This window comes from Orycteropus afer, unplaced genomic scaffold (assembly GCF_000298275.1).
Source record: "Orycteropus afer afer isolate SDZICR_OR568_19922 unplaced genomic scaffold, OryAfe1.0 scaffold00004, whole genome shotgun sequence".
NCBI lineage: Eukaryota > Metazoa > Chordata > Mammalia > Tubulidentata > Orycteropodidae > Orycteropus > Orycteropus afer.
The window spans coordinates 12,996,798-13,011,626 of record NW_006921591.1 but is presented as its reverse complement, the minus strand read 5'-3'; positions in this window follow the sequence as shown (position 1 = coordinate 13,011,626).

Here is a 14,829-nt window from a genome sequence, read left to right as displayed (position 1 = left end):
CCAAGATTATCTTCTGTGTCTGTGTTAATTGGTTTCCCTTTTCTTTGTTGAAGAGGGTCTGTGCAATCCTTCTGCCTAGTCCGCCATCTTCACAAAATTTTTCTAGGCCCCATTTTTAAATGAATCAAACGGCCTCTGTTGGTTTCTGTTTGGATGTCTATCCATGTCTTCCCTTCTGGAAAGGTGAGTGATATCTGAGAACCTGGTCAGTCTGGGTGACCATCTTAAAAATTGATATCTAAGTGAACAGATGTAGTAGCTTCTCCCACAGGTGCTCCATGACTCTTCTCTGCTCTACAACATGGTTTATCAAGAAATTATTAGAAAAATGTCACAGTCAAGAATTTCCTGCTATATCTGGGAGCACCCAAGGTTATCAAGACCAAAATCAAACACACTACCGTTGAGTTGGATCTGATTCATAGCGATCCCTTCTTAGGTTTTCGAGGCTGTATCTCTACACAAGTAGATTGTCCACCTTCCTTCCGAGGAGTGGCTGGTGGGTTTGAACCACCAGCCTTCTGATTAGCAGTCACATTCCTTAGGCACTATGCCACCAGAGCTCCCAGGAATCCCACCCTCCCAGGACTCTTTTTCCATAAGCCAGCATCGTTATTTAGAATATTCCAGTATTAAGTGCTGCTATAGATTGAATTTATTCCCCAAAAGTATGTGCTGAATTCCTAACTCCTATACCTGTAAATGGGAGCTCTGGTGACATAGTGCCTAAGGCATTTTGACTGCTAACCAGAAGGCTGGTGGTTCAAACCCACCAGCCATTCCTCAGAAGGAAGATTGGGCAATCAACTTCCATGCAGATATTGCCTTGGAAATCCAAGGAGGGGTCTCTATGAGTTGTGATCAACTCGATGGCAGTGATTTTTGTTTTTTGTTTTTTTTTATATCTGTAAATAAGGAACTCTGGTGGTGTAGTGCCTAAGGCTTTTGACTGCTAATCAGGAGGTTGATGGTTCAAACCCACCAGCCACTCCTTGGAAGGAAGACTGGGCAATCCACTTCCATAAAGATTTATCATCTTAGAAACCCAAAGAGGGTAACTACGAGTTAGAATCACCTGGATGGCAGTGAGTTTGCTTTTGGTTTTTCATATACCTGCAAATATGACCTCTTTGGAAATAGGAGTTATCTTTGTTATGTTAATAAGGTCATAACAAACTATGGTGAGTCCTACAAATATTATATGAATCCATTATTATAAAAAGTCAAGGAAATGTTTATGCAGGGAAAGACATTTACTTTATTGGTTACCAAGGAGGGAAAATTTCTAACTAGTAAGAGTCTTATGTTGATTTTGATGAAGGGAAAGGCAATATAACAAAAGTATGTGACCAGCACAATAACAATTGGGAAAAGGAAGACACAGAAACACACACAAAAGACATGGACAACAGAAGTAAATACTATTACATTATCAATACTACCTTACCAGTAACAACAAACACTAGTCTAGGTAGATGCATAGACAGTTGAGATCAGGAATGGGTAGGTGAACAAGAATATACCCATGACCATAGATAGATTTAGTTTATGATACTGTTACATGTGTATTTGTGCTACAAAAATATCTGTATACATTATAGAACTAACAGGGGACAAAGTTAGAGTAGCTTCTCAGTGACAACCAAACACCTTGAGGGAGTGAGTCACCATAACTGCAGACTCAGGAACATGGTCTCAGGGGACATCAAGCTCAATTAAAATCTTGTTCTACATTTTACTTTGGTGAGTAGCAACTAAGGTCGTAAAAGCTTTTGAGTAGCCATCTAAGATGCAACTATTGGTCTTCCCTCATCTGGACCAAAGAAGAGTGAAGAAAATCAATCTCATATGGAAACAATTATTCCAAAGATCTGATGGACCATGGAAATGTCAGCCTTCACAACCCTGAGACCAGAAGAACTAGATGGTGCCTGTCTACCAATGCCAACCACTCAGAAAGGGATCAAAAATGTATATTCTGGGTACAGTGGGAGGAAAAATGTGGAACAAAATTCAAAAACACAAGAATGACCAGAATTACTGGTCTCATAGAGACAGGAAGAACCCCTGGGACTATGGCCCCGGCTTATCCTTCAGGCCTGGAACTGGACTCACTTCTAAGGATTAGCTCTCAGCCAAATAGTAGGAAGGCCTATAAGCAGGACACGTACCCCAGGGAGATACACCCACCTACCTTAGGGAGATGCACCACTTAGATTATTCAACTGTGAGAGATCAGAAGGGTGGCATTTGCACAGAGGGAAAGCTGGACTGACAGGAATATATAGATAAGAAGGACACAGGGAAGGGGCAGTCGCAGGAAGGAGATGGCAAAAGAGCTTTTTATTGTTGGATTGTAATTAGTGCCATGAAACCAAATGTGCATGAACTGTTGAGAGTAAAACGAATCTGCTTTGTAGATTTGTACCCAAATCACAATAAATTTTTTTTTTTAAAAAAGGAGTAAGTTAGGTTCTAATAATGTTGGAGTTATAAAAAGAGCAGAATAGATACAGAGGCATATACAGAGGAACACATGTGAAGACAGACACACATGGCAGATGCATCTACAAACTCAGGAGTGCCAAAAATTGTTGGCTACTAGAAGCAGAAATAGATAAGGAAGAAGGGCCTTCCCTAGAGCCATGCTCTGATTTGAGCTGTGAGAAAATAAATTTCTCTTCTTTAAAGCTCCCCAGTTGTGGCATTTTTTGTTGTTGTTGTTGTTACAACATACTAGGTAACTAAGACAAATGCTATCTTTGCGTCATTATATGTACCTATTACACAGGGTACAGTTCTCCTTTCGGGTGGAGCAATGGCAGAAAACCTCTAAGGACCCAGACCTCGATCACAGGTTTGTTTTGAGCATCCATGACTTAGCTCCCTCTTCACCTTTTGCTCTTCTGGTGGCTTGGGTCTAAGCTGGCCCAAAGCCCTGACTTCTACATTGGCTTCCTTCTGTTCTCTGACTGTGGGACCCAGCCGGTTCAGCTTCTCTGCTGATCTTTTGAACAACTCTCAGTTGTTCTGACAAAGGACAGTTCCTCCTTGCTGCCCTGATCAATTTCCAAGCTTCTCCTCTGTGCACCAGCCAGCTCCTTTAACCTCCCCTCTGGAAGAGACCCCTTGGTAGCGTTGCCAGAGTTAGAGTAAAAATGAAATATTTGAGATATATTTATATGAAAATATTATCCATTGTTTACATGAAATTCAGATTTAACTGGATTGCCTGAATTTTATCTAGCAATCCTACCTCTTGGAATTAAATTTGTGGCCCTTGGAGCTAGAAGTCATTGCATTCCTGGAAGACCATGAGATGTCAGTATATTTAGCTTCATTGGTGAACTGTGATGGAACACAACATTATATACTAATCACTCTGTGTTTAAGTGGCTTAGAAATGCCTGCTTTACACACAGGGCACAGAGTTATGAAAACCTCTTAGAACTGAGATACCGGGTTTGAGGACTAGAGACCATAATTAGGGGACTTCTAGGTCAATTGTCATGACATTTAAAAAAAAAAAAAAAAAACTTGCAAGCAGCCTTCTGAGATACAACTATTGGTCTCTTTCCATCCAGAGGCAAGAAGAGTGGAGAAAACCAAAGACTCAATGACATAATTAGTCCAAAGGACTAATGGACCATATGAACCACAGCCTCCACTAATCTGAGACAAAAAGAACTAGATGGTGCCTGGTACTACCAATAACTACTCTGACCAAGATCATAATAGAAGGTACTAGGTAGAGTGGGAGATAAAGGTAGAACAAAATTCAAATTCATAAAGAAAACCAGACTTACTAGTCTGAAAGAGACTGGTAGAACCCCTCATGACTATGGCCCTTAGATACCGTTCTAACCTAGAACTGAAGTCATTCCCAGAGGTCACCTTTCAGCCACATAACAGACAAGCCTATAAAGTGAACAATAGCATTCAGGAGGGAAGTGCTTCTCAGAACAATCAACTGTGTGGGACCAAAAAGGCAGCATTTTGTCAAAAGCAAAGTTAAGAAGACAGGAAGGGACAGGAAAATTGGGCAAACAGAAATAGGGAACCCAAGGTGGAAATGAGGATTGTATTGTTGGAATTTCAATTAATGTAACAAAACAATCTGTTTATAAATTGCTGAATGGGAAACTAATATGCTTTGTAAACCTTCGCAATAAATCCGAATAAGATACTTTTTTAAAAAAGAAATACCTGCTTTAACTAAAGCTGTTAGCTATACAAAAATATAAAATCACACTGTCAATATCCACATCCATGCAAGGAAGCAACAAGCTTCTAGGCCAGGATGAATAGCTCTTGTCTCCGAGTTCCCTCATTCAGATCCTTTCTCTTCTAACTTATTTGCTTTGCCACTTGCATGTGAAAAATGGAGTTATAAAGGTGCCCAGATTTTTAAAAATAGAGAAAAGCAAAATCAAGAAATTATTTTCATTAAACAAAATTATTTTGTATATTTGAAATAAATCTTTATTTTTATTTTACAGGACATTAATTTGCACTGAAATGTTGTTTTAGAAAACATGTGATTCAAAGCTTTGAGGGCCCATTATCTGGTGGGAACAGAGGAAATGACATAACATTTTATACAAGGACTAAATTGCTCAGAAATGGTCTGCTTCTGAATCTCCTGGTGAGCTAATTAAATAAGCAGATATCTAAGCTTGCTGAATCCATATCCTGAGGTTGGTCCAGGAGTCTATTTTTACAAGGGTCTCCAGGGAACATTCATGTGCACTTAAGTTTGGGATCCATTTAAACATTTTACCTGTCTTCTTTATTACCAAGCCAGAAAGCAATTCAGAGTGAAAAGCTGTCCATCCTCAAGGAACTCAAGTTTTGTTTGATTCCCACAGTATTTTAATATTTTAAGCAGAACACGCTCTAGCTTTGTCACAGTCTTCACCCTTCCCTATTGTCTCCTATAAGAATTGCTTCAAGCAATAATGTTACCTACTTGACCTTGAATGAGTTCAATTTGACAACCCCGTAACTCCTCACTCAGCAAAATTTTGAGGCTATAGTCATCCTTTTATTTTATCATTTATTCAGCCAGTGTTCTTTAAGAACCTATAGGCCAGGCACTTTGTAAATAGTGAGGAGGCAAGAATGGACAAAACACATGTTTACCCTCAAGAGATTACAATCTAAGAGAGATATAGGCACAATAGTGCTAGTATTATGGAAAGAGTAGAAAGGTAGAGAGGAAGGTTTTGCCACTGTTAGGAACCACAAAGGAGCTTTTGTGGGGGGCATCAGGAGAATCCTGGATGCCAGAGGGAGAATAGAATGGGAAGTTGGAGTATGTGAGGGCATTTGCCCACATCATTGCTCATGGAATGGGAGGACGACAAATCTGAGTTCAGGCCCTGCCAGTCTCTTCACTGACCCATCACTCACTACATTCCATGCCTATCAAGACAGAACATTCAGGGTACCCACCAGCCAAAGCTTTATCAGAACACTGCCTCTTGGTGGTTGCAATTAGTGTTTTTTAAACTGAGAGTCATAACTAATCTGTGGGCTGTAAAATCAATTTACTAGGTTACAACCAGCATTTTTAAAATCCAGGATAAAGTTTATCAGCAAACATTAGAGTGTATTGCACACTGAATTGAATATAATGTATTGGAAAAGTTTCACTTCAGAATTATATGTATATGTGCCAAGGTGGCAGGGAAGCCACATCTTCTGACCTCCTCTAACCCCATGAAAGGAAGACAGAATCACCATCAGTAGCCCAAAGCCTATTCCTGCAAGGCCAGACATGCTGCCTCCCTCCAGCCCTTTCACAAACCCTGACGCCAACGATTCCTGCTGCAGCACCCACCACCTCACTGCTGGGATCAATAATTCACCGCAGTGGCCACACAGAACTCACAGATTATAGGGTTTATCAGGGAAGAAACAGGCTATAATTCAAGGTTAGGAACATGTTCATTCTCTCTCAGTGCACCATCTCTCAGCTGGCCATCTCTCTCAGCAGTGTGTCTCTCGAGGTCTCTCTCACCAATACATGTCTTTTGCATCTCTCTCAGCAATGCATGTCTCTCATGCCTCTCCACCAGCAGTAAGAGATTCCTTCTGCCTCTAGGAGGGCTCCTTTTAAGCCTGGCAGAGTGGCCAAACTAACCAATTCCAACATCAGAATACCATACACCTGAGAGAGAGAACTTCTCAGAAGATTGCTTCATGCCACTCTCAACAGAAATAGTCCAGGTGGATAACTTTAACAATCAGGAGCTACTCAGTTGCTCATGGCAAATTCCACCATGGAGTTTACAAAGACTTATGGCTAGAAAAGCCACACTATGTGATTTACTTCACTGCAGTGTGTATATAATATTGGAGCTCTAGTGTCTATATGTATCTATACACTGAGTAATGAGAGTATTTGTCACTACAGATCTTGGGCAAAATGGTTCAAGAACCACTGATTTAGTTATTTCAAAATGAGATAAGCTGCCTAATCCTTTCTGAAAAAAGGTGAGCAAGTAGTGGTAAATAAATACTTGCTGCTGTTAGTTGCCATCAAGTCAATTCCAACTCATGGCAACCTACATATACACAGTAGAACTGTTCCATAAGGTTTTTAAAGCTGAGAACTTCTGAAAGCAAGTCACCAGGCCTGTCTTCCAGGTGCCTCTGGATGGACTCAAAGTCCAACTTTTCAGCTAGTAGTTGAGTGCTTAACCATTTATCTGCACCACCCAAACAAACAAACAAACAAAAAACTCACTGTCATTGAGTTGATTTCAACTCATAGTGACCCTCTTTGGGTTTCCGAGGTGATAAATCTTTATGGAAATAGATTTCCCAGTCTTCCTTCCTCAAAGTGGCTGGTGGGTTTGAACTGCCATCCTTCTGGTTAACAGTCAAATGCCTTAGGCATTATGCCACCAGAGCTCCTTCTTGTACCAACCAGGCATTACAAAATAAATGAAATAACAAGCAAGTATAACTGAACTTATATAAGCATTCTTCAACCCAATATTCACATGCTGTGTAGCTTATTGTAAATAAGGCATTATCCTAGGCAGTCTAGAGGATGAAATAACAAAGACCAGAACACAGAGCTTCCAGCTGTTAGGAGACATGAGACATGCAGTTACTTAGTGCTGATTCTGGGCAAAAACAGTACAAGTAATGCTTTAAAGATTTGCAGATCCAGAACTTGTAGAAATCCTCATGGGCAAGATAATATTTGATTTGGTCCTTAAACTTGGGTTAATTTTTAATAAAGTATGAAGTGGAAAAGGCATTCAGGAAGTGGCAACAGCATGGATAAAGCAAGGAGGCAAGAGAGTACAAAGCCTCTCCAAGAGGCAGAAGTAGAGTTACATGATTGGAGCAAATCATAAAAAATGTAAGTAGGATTCCTGTGGAAGATAGCACTACAAAGATAGATGGGAACCTTCCACCAACCACCGACCATCTTTCACCATCAGTTTGTTCTTCTGCTCAGTTGTTATTTTGTCCTCAAAATACCTGCAAAAACGGCAAGGAGGCCACATGTTCTGACCTCCTCTAATCTCACAAGAGGTAGACAGGATTACCAGCAGTAACCCAAGGCCTATTACTGCAAGGCCAGACATGCTGCCTCCCTCCAGTCCTTCCACCAACCGTTCCTCCCAAAGCACCCACCACCTCTCTCCTGGGTTCGATAATTCGCTGCAGTGGCCACACAGAACTCACGGATTATGGGATTTATTAGGGAAGCACCAGGCTACAACTCAAGTTCAGGAAGAATGCTCAGTCTCTCTCCCAGCCCACTGTCCCTCAGCCAACAGTCTCTCAGTCTCTTTTCCAGCAGTGCTGGTCCCTTGGTGTCTCACTCAGCAATGCATGTCTCTTTCCCAGCAGCACGTGTCTCTTTGAGGGGTGCATGTCTCTTTCGGCAGCACGTCTTCCTCCACCAGCAGTCAGAGAGAGTTCTGCTTCCAGGAGGCCTCCTTTTGAGCCCGGCAGGGTGGTCAAACTAGCCAATCATAGCATCAGAACTCTAAGCACCTGAGAGAAAGTGGGCACCTCCCAGAACATTGTATTGTGCCACGCCCAACAGAAACACTCCACGTGGATAACATTTACAATCAGCTCCTCAGTTGCTCATTCCACCACTGAGTTTACAATGACTTGTGGGTAGAAAAGCCATACTATGTAATTTACTACACTGCAATACCTTTTGAAATCCTAACCCCTGTACCTGTAAATATGACCCTGTTTGGAAATAGGTTTTTTTTCTCTTATTATGTTAATGAAGTCATATCAGTTTAGAGGGTCCTAAACCTAATAACTTCAGAGTTACTAAAAAAAAGTGGAATGGATATAGATACAGACACATACATAAACACAGAGGAGAAAGAGGAAAACATGATGGAGATAGCTGTGCCTATAAGCATAGGATTGTCAAGGGATGTGGCAGCTAATAGAAGCTGAAATAGATGAGAAATGATCTCTCCCTAGAGCTACACTCTGAATTTAGACTTTTATCCCCTTTAATTGTGAAAAAATAAATTTCTGTTACTTAAAGCCACCCATTAAAGGTATATGTGTATGGTAGCACTAGGTAACTAAAACGTCAGTGAAGTTAATGGTACTTACCCTACTCACCTCACTGGGTGGCAGTGAATAAAAAACAAAGAAGTGATGGGAAGATGGACTGAAGAATGCCCAGCTACATACTGCCCTATTCCACTCACTCTGCAAATGTCCCTGAGCTCCTGCTGTGTGGTCAAAACTGGTCTAGAATATGATGGTGGATAAAATGCACCTGGCCCTATAGTGCATGCAAGAACTCAGGGAACAGCTCACACACTTCGGAAAGTCAGAAGGTGTCACCAAGAACAGAACACTTTGGGCTGAGTCTGGATAGATGAGCTGGAATTTGAAGAATGGAACATCTCCAGGCAGAAGGCCCTGTATGAGCAGACCACTCACCAGGGAATAGTGAGAGACACCATATGGCCAGGGCTCATGAGGTGTAGACAAAGCTGTTCCATATAACTGTTCAGGTTGCACTCTACACAAGGATGACGGTCTGAAGGCACCAAGAGAAGATGAACTTCAGTCAGTTCTGGACTGACTATTCCAAATGCCATCACTTTTCCAGTTCTCAGTGAGGCGCCATCTGCTGGCCAACCTGCATGCCTTCAGGGATGTGTCAGCCCAGATAGGGCATGGTTTTATTAACTTCCACCAAGGTTCTGTATGGCCTGCACAGGCAGGATTTACTAGGAAGGCAGATGTGAGCCGAAGGGCAAAAGAATTTCACTTGGGCAGCAAGGTGACTATAAGCGTTTTCTCCATCAGTTCTCTTCTGTGTTAGCTTCAGGACCTACTCCCAACCTCAAACTGCAGCTCCCCACCAATACTCTTAGCTATAATTCCAGTGTTTAACCTTCTCATTTCTAAGATCATTCTCTCCTATTCTCTTCTTCCAGTTATGGTCTGACACTCTATCCATCTCCCCCATCGGGAATCCTTCCTGCTTCCATCCGTACTTCTCTTGACCCAGTAAGTCTCCACTTGAGTAATGTCTCATATGTAGGAGGGTGTATGCATCCCTGTGCTTCAACCATTTCTACTCCTAGGTGTGCTCAGCCTATCGAACTCATGGAGGCACCTTTGTCAGAGACCACATCAACCACCACTTCACAATAGCTGAAGAGACCCACAATGGATGGTTTCTGATTCACTGGAAAGGAGAGAAATCTCTGGGGAAGTAGTCACAGGTGCCAAAAGAGCTGCATATGGAAGAGCTTTCACAAGATTTCATCTGCACCACCATTCAGCCTGCCTACCGTCAGGTACCTCCACAGGGACAAAGCCTTCCAGAGACCAAATTGAGAAAGTAATACCCTGTGATCTCCTTTCTCATGAGCAGATTTAGATACAGGGCAGGAGATGAGGACATGAAGTACCTGAGAGCAGAAATGGACACCATTGACAGGGAAAGGTGTAAAAGAGGCAGGGTGAGGGGAAGGGGGAAGGAGAAGAGAAGGACAATAACAAGCCTAAATTCATTAACAGGGGGGCAGAATATCAACCTAGGGGTGAAGTAGGTACATCTCTCCTAGCCACAGCTCCTTCACCATTGACCTTCACATTTCTCTGTCAAAAGATTATTCCTTCTACCTGATATCAACCTGATATCCTGTTTTAGCTTTGTTAACTTCCTGATTATCAGTAAGCAACTTCATGCTTTGGCTGGGAAGAATGAGGTTCTGGGAAAAGACAGGATGGGAACTGGCTGGGTCTAAGATTAATGAAAGAAGCTTAGGAGAAGAAGCTGGTGTGATGAAGAGCAATTTGCAGGGTTAGGCACAGAGGGGGGACATAATGGAGACAGCAAAGCCTTACAGGCCAGTCAGAGGTGGACGCTACACATGCATGCTGCCTCTTCTGGGAGAACGTCTAGGAAGAAAGACACAGCTCACACACACACATGCATGTGAGCAAACCCATACACACACAGCACACAGCAGCAAGTAACTGTCAGTGCTGTACGAAATCTGTTGGGAACCTGGAACTGCTGTGGGCATGGGAATTACACAAACATGTATTTGAGAATGGATTAAATAAGCATGATCCTTACCCTAAAGAGCTAAATGGGAGAGATTATTAGCATTCAAAGCTAATCACAGTTCAAAGTAGACTATAATTTACACAATAATACTTTAAAGAATATAAAGAGGGAATAAGGAAAACTGGATTAATTTGAGCCAGATTATGTAGAACCGTGAATAGCATGGTAAGGCCTGTGATAGGTTGGAGTCTGAAAGCTTCTGAGCAGGGACATAACATGATCAATCAATTAAAGAAAGATCTATTATTTAAGCTAGATTGGATGGCAGAGATGGGGCTGGAGAACCAGTAAGAAAAATAATCACACTTAAATATAATTCTTAGCCTTTATTAAGCACTTCCTTTTTGCCAGGACCTGCTGTAAGTGCTTTATATATATGGCACATTTGCACCTACAACAGTGAATGGACAATCTGTCACCATCTCAATTTAGAGAAGAGGAATACCTAAGAGGTCAACTTGCCCATGGTCTCATTGAGCCAGTAAGCGGTAGAGCCTGGAGTTGATGGAGCTGATCTCACCCCAGAGCCCACACACTCAACCTCTGCATGAATCTGGTAGTAAGAGAGCTATGATTAAGCCTTCTCTCCTCAAAATTGCTATTGTGCTCTTTCTACTGTGGCTGTGGGACACCACTTTTTCTGCCTCTTACTCATTTTCCTACCTCCACAACATGTCTCCTGAGAAACTTTTCCCTGGTGTCCCAACCTCCAGAAGCACATCCCTCCAAATCCCTCAACACGGACAAATCCCACACAGAGGACCTAAGTCTGCATTTAGCTTGGTGTTCATTATCTGCCTTACACTAGTGGGTCCCTTCTCTCCAATCAACTGGGAAATTTTTCTTGAGAGCTGAGGATGTGTTTTATATTCCTTCTGTCTCTCTCATAAGAATAAAAATAAATATAATAATAATAATATGATGATGATGATTGCTATCCTGTACTGAGTATTTCACATGCATTGTTGTTGTTAGGTGCCATCAAGTCGTCTTCAACTCATAGCCACCTTATGCACAGAACAAAACACCACCCGATTCCGTGCCAGCTCTGCAATTCCTGCCGTACTTGAACCCATGACCACAACCACTGTGTCAACCCACCTCATTGTGGGCTTTCTCTTTTTTGTCAACCCTTCACCTTACCAAGCATGACATCCTCCTCCAGAGAATAGTCCCCCTTGATAACATAACCAAAGTAAGTGAGATGAAGTCTGGCCATTCTCGTTTCCAAGGAGCATTCCGGCTGCACTTCCTCCAGGACAGATTTGTTAGCTCTTTTAGCAGTCCATGGTACTTTCAGCATTCTTTGCCAGCACCACAACTCAAAAGTGTCAGTTCTTCTTCCATCTTCCATAGTCACTGTCCAGCTCTCACATGCATTAGCTCATCTAATCTTGATAACCACTTTGTGAAATATGCTCATTTTGCTAGTGTGAAAACTGAGGCACCAAGAAGTTATGGAACATATTCAAGGCATTCCAGGAATAATAGTTTGAAATCTTAGGGGTCTCTGGGTCAGAACCCCGGTGTTTACACACTAACTTCTTCTACTTGCCAAAGCTTAGAGAGGTACTGAGCACTCCATCCTTGCTGCACACATCACAACCACATGTATGGCTACTTAAACATGTTTGTTCCATTTGTGACTCATCTTTGCACTTCTGTCTGATTTTTTCTGTATTACCAGTGCTTGGATAGAAGTGGGCAGATAAAGAGTAGGTACTCCATATATGAATGGATGAATGAATGAAGATATTCAAAAAGGGAAGCTACCTCTAGGTCTTGCCACCATTCACTGGTCAAATATTTATCCATCCATAGTCCCAGCCCCAGCCCCAAGCACATTATACACCCATAAGGCTATTAGAACAAGCTAAGCAAGACCCAAAACCAAAAAACACCAAACTTATTAGTGTCATGTTAATTTCAACTCATGGCAACCCCATGTGTTACAGAGTAGAATCGCTCCATAGGGATTTCCTGGCCGTAATCTTTATGGAAGTGAGTCTCAGGGCCTTTCTTCTTCAGCACCCCCTGGGTGGGCTCAAACTTTCATACTTTAGGTCAGTGTCATGCACAATCTATTTGTGCCACCTGAGGACCTTAAGGAAGATGCTACTCACTTTATCTACTTAAATTTTGTTTATCTGACATTCTTTCTGGGCACAGCACTGCTTAAGTAATTCATCATTCATATTCTCTTTCAGCACTTCTCAGGATTTCTTTTTTTAATTTACTTTATTTTTTTGTTGTTGTTGATGTTGAGAATGTACACAGCAGAATATACACCAATTCAACAGTTTCTACATGTGCAATTCAGTGATATTGGTTATATTGTTCAAGTTGTATGACCATTTTCACTCTCCTTTTTGGAATTGTTGTAACTTGGATGGTCACTAGCAAGTTCTTAAGACTCCAGGCACTATGCAGCAACTGGGAGATAGAACAGAAGCACTAAACACGATATTAGGGCAATTAACTGGGATGTCCCATGACACCATGATTTCAAACCTCCACATCAAGAAGTCCCATGAAGTGTTTGGTTGGACATAAGCAGATGTTCTTCTTTTGTTGTTGTTATAAACAAATTTCACACATTTGTCAGTTCAAATGCAAAGTTCCTGTGCAACTTATTGACAATGATTACATTAATCAGCTGTGCAAATCTAACCTCAATGCCATTTTTCCATCACTATAAACTGAAATTCAGTGCTCTATACCAATAACCCTTCTTCCATCTCCCTCCCAAACTTGGTCACCACTAATAATGAACATTTACCTGTATACATTTGTCTGTTCTTGCTTTATAATAAGTGGTGTCATACAACATTTGTCTATTCATGATATCTTAATAAACTCAGGGTAGCTAAATAATTTACATATATGATGGCACTACATGCACATTTACACAGCAGTTTCTAGAGAGAACTTGCAAAAAAAAAAAAAAAAAGCATTCAATTACTTGCCTGATAGTCATTCTACTTTTCAGTGGAACCATAGGAGTCAAATTCTTCTCCTATCACCAGTGCCACTATCCATCATATTTCAGTCTCCACTATTTCAAGAGTCTTACAGTGTAGTGCCTCTCAAACCTGAATACGAATGCAAATCATTCAGTCTTCCATTAAAATGTAGATTTTGATCCATTTGGTTTGGGCAAGGGATTAACTTCTGCATTTTTAACAAGATCCCAGGAAGATGCTTGACCATGGACCACGGACCATGGACCACGGACCACATTTTGAGAAGCAAGACTCTAACAATCTTCTTGCTTCAGAGGAACACACACACACACACACACACACACACATTCAAGTCCATTCTTCATCTTCTCAGTAATCTAACACAAGAATTGCATATCATTTTCCTATTTATAACTAAAGCTCCAACTAAACTTCTGGTGGAAACATGAATGAAATTAAAAGAAACAGAAGCACTTCTGTACCACCCTTGGCACATGCATTGCAAGGAATAGAGAGAGGGAGGAATTTATCATTTAGCTAAACGCAGTGCCAAGTGTTTCATGCATAGATTGACCCCTATAGTTTATACTTCCCCTTCTTTCATAAATAATAGAATTTCTAGAAAAGCACATGGCCACCCAACATAAAGATGAATTCACTGGGTTCCCTTGCAGCTGGGTGTGGCCATGAGACTAACAGGGCATAAGTGGATGTACCACTCTGTTCATGTTGGACCTCAGCCTGTCTTTTGCTACCTCTCCACCTTCACTCCTCCCATCAAACTACCTACTGCTTCCCAGCATGGGCAGGATTCCCTCTTCTTATGTGCCATCACACGAGTTTCCATCCTTATTGATCCACAAAGCCTTACCTGACCCCTCTTTTCCTCCTCTACCATCCCTCAAACCTGGTGAGCAGCCCCTCCTCATCATCCCTGATCTCTTTATATACTTACATCAAATAACATATGTAAGCTTTTTTGAGCAAGTTGGTCTCTCCACCAAATAGAGAATTATTTGAAAGCAGGTATCTATCTTGTCTTGTTCATTATCTTTTGTGCCTTAATAAATACATGTGCAATGAATAGAAGAGAACTTTCTTGAAAGTACTGTTCCACACAATGAAGGCAATAGGATTTTTAAAGAAACAATGGCTACTTTGTTATTAAGAATACACATCATGAGGCGGGGCAAGATGGCGGACTAGGCAGAAGGATTGCACAGACCCTCTTCAACAAAGAAAAGGGAAACCAATTAACACAGACACAGA